The sequence below is a fragment of the Penaeus vannamei genome, chromosome 10, assembly GCF_042767895.1.
Source record: "Penaeus vannamei isolate JL-2024 chromosome 10, ASM4276789v1, whole genome shotgun sequence".
Classification (NCBI taxonomy): Eukaryota; Metazoa; Arthropoda; class Malacostraca; order Decapoda; family Penaeidae; genus Penaeus; species Penaeus vannamei.
Genome location: NC_091558.1, coordinates 27088362 through 27090861, shown reverse-complemented (window position 1 = coordinate 27090861; position 2500 = coordinate 27088362). Strand labels below are relative to the sequence as shown.

Genomic DNA, 2500 nt, shown 5'->3' with positions numbered 1-2500 from the left:
AAACTCTGCAATTACTGAATCAATATCAGATTTCTGTTCTGCTGAAAGGTCAGAACAAATTTCAGGTTGATCACTCTCAGGCAAGATGGGCTCTTCTCCATCAGAAGTTAGAGGAAAATTACTATCGCTCAATTCAGTATCTTCAAGAATACAATTCTGGACTATTTGTGGGTTCATTTCAGCATCTATCTTACTTTCCTCGTCCATAACATTAGGTTGGGAACTTGTTGCTCTCCTATGATACTTCTTAAGAAGGTTAGCATGAAGCAACTTCTGTTTTCCACCTTCATCGATAAGATAATTCACCTTATTTCGACATTCCAGAACAGTATAAGGGCCACTCCAAGACATGAGCAACTTGTTTTGGTTATCAGGAAGGAGTACAAGAACTTCCTCACCTGGACTAAACTTCCTATCCTGAGATTTCAAGTCAAAATAAGATTTGAATTTAGAGGAACTAATCTCAGCATTTTGAGCTGCAATTTTAGCACACTCCTCCAGCTTGTCTTTCAATTCAATCACATATTGAAAGGAAGATCTATCATCATCTCTCATCGTTGTGTCTTCCCACAAGTCCCTTAAGACTGAAAGAGGTCCCCTGACTGTCCGTCCATAAAGTAGCTCAAAAGCAGAAAACCCAGTTCGATCGCTAGAATCTCTCGCATAGCGAATAATGTGGGGACAAGATAACGGTGCCATTCTCGTGGTTTGTCACTACACAATTTCCTTAAGGAGGCTTTTAGTGTTGCATGAAACCTTTCCACCCTTCCATTCCCAGTAGGATGATAGGGAGTTGTAAAAAGTGGCTTTACACCCAATAATTTATGCAGTTCGCCCATTAGTTGAGAAACAAATTGCCTTCCTCGATCAGACAAAATTTCCCGAGGAATACCGACTCTTGAAAAGATCACCATAAGGGCTTCGGCTACAGATATTGAATCTATCTCTTTGAGAGGCAATGCTTCTGGAAACCCAGTCGCAAAATCTATCAAAGTTAAAATATAACGGTGACCCTCAGAAGATGGAGGAGAAATCGGTCCTACCAAGTCTATGGAGACATGAGAGAAAGGCTCCGTTAAAATGAGCATGGGTTTTAATGGCACTGGTCTTACCCTACCTCTACTTGACATCCTTTGACACTTGTCGCAAGACTTACAAAAGTCTCGGATTTCAGCTCCCATGTTTGGCCAATAGAAATGGTCCCTAATGCGCATTTCTGATTTCTGATGGGAGAAATGACCGGCTAAGGGGCTCTCATGACCTACTGCGAGAATGATGGCTCTACATTTACTGGGTACTACCAGAGAAGATTTACCAACTCTTTCACAGTGCTTTGAAGCAACACATGTACAGTACAGCAAACCATTTATTTGCTCAAACTTAAACACCGTACCATCACACATCTTATCATGTTCTTTAGACTTTACTTTTTCCCAAAATTTTGTGAGAGAATGACATTCTGCCTGCAATTTTGCAAAGTCTTCAGGAGTTACTTTAAGAGGCTCGATCTCCGGCAACACTAAAGGGTGAACCCTTTTTACTTTGGAGGATCTAGTCTGAATGGCACAGGAATAATCAAGAGGGACATTTGAACGTTCAGTTACCTCAGAATCTGGAGATAATTTGGGACTATATACCCCTGGTATATTTCCAATCAGGACGCTACAGAATTTAATTGGTGCACGCACTACATCAATCCAACCTTTAAAATAGGGACAATTCAGGTAGCATTTAGTTTTGGGGAAGTAATCCACCCGGCCTAAATAATCTTCGATCCCCACCAGATCAGCCCTAGAGAGATCAACATCTGGTAACACCTTGTGAGATACAATAACACATGTGCACCCCGTATCTCTGAGAACTGTGGATACCCAAGCCCCATTCACTGTACCAGCTGTCATGAACTTTGAATTTTCCCTGTCACTTAGACAAAATCCGACTTTGTGAGTTGGAATTGGGTGATATTGCTTGTACGCTAGGGGATTTTTAGGACAGCGATATCTAATATGTCCAATATCACCACACCCATGACATTTAACAGAAGAAAAATCCCTTCTAAGAGCTGATTGGACTGGAGTTTGGGGCTTCGGAGCCACACTTCTCTTACCTTGTTCAGATGATTGATATGACCTGGGGTAAGCACTATGAGCAGATGACCAATTATCTGACAGGCTTACCGCATCAGCTAAGGAGGAGACGTTATGCTCCTTTACAAAAACACGCAGATCTGGGGAGATAGAAGACATTAGTTGATCTAAGAACATAAAATCACGAAGAGATGCATAATCTTTGGTGATATTATGCGAATCGACCCAATAGTCAAACAATCGTCCAAGCCTGATAGCAAACTGTTCATAAGTTTCACCACTTTTTATTTTAGCAGTCCTAAAATCATTCCTGTAACTGGCGGGAGTTTTACTATAACCCCTTAAGAGAGCTTTCTTTAATAACTGGTAATCGGCTGTTGTTTCTGGAGGCAGCGAGGTGTATATATCAACAG

General features: G+C 41.2%; 1 long non-coding RNA gene across 1 annotated transcript in view; it reads right to left on the bottom strand.

The window, feature by feature from the left end:
- The window catches only part of LOC138863003 (uncharacterized), a 6264-nt gene that overhangs the window by 2459 nt on the left and 1305 nt on the right, over positions 1–2500 (bottom strand). The window contains exon 2 of the long non-coding RNA XR_011398784.1: positions 2108–2227. This is a non-coding gene — a long non-coding RNA (uncharacterized lncRNA). The remainder of the gene's footprint in view (positions 1–2107; positions 2228–2500) is intronic.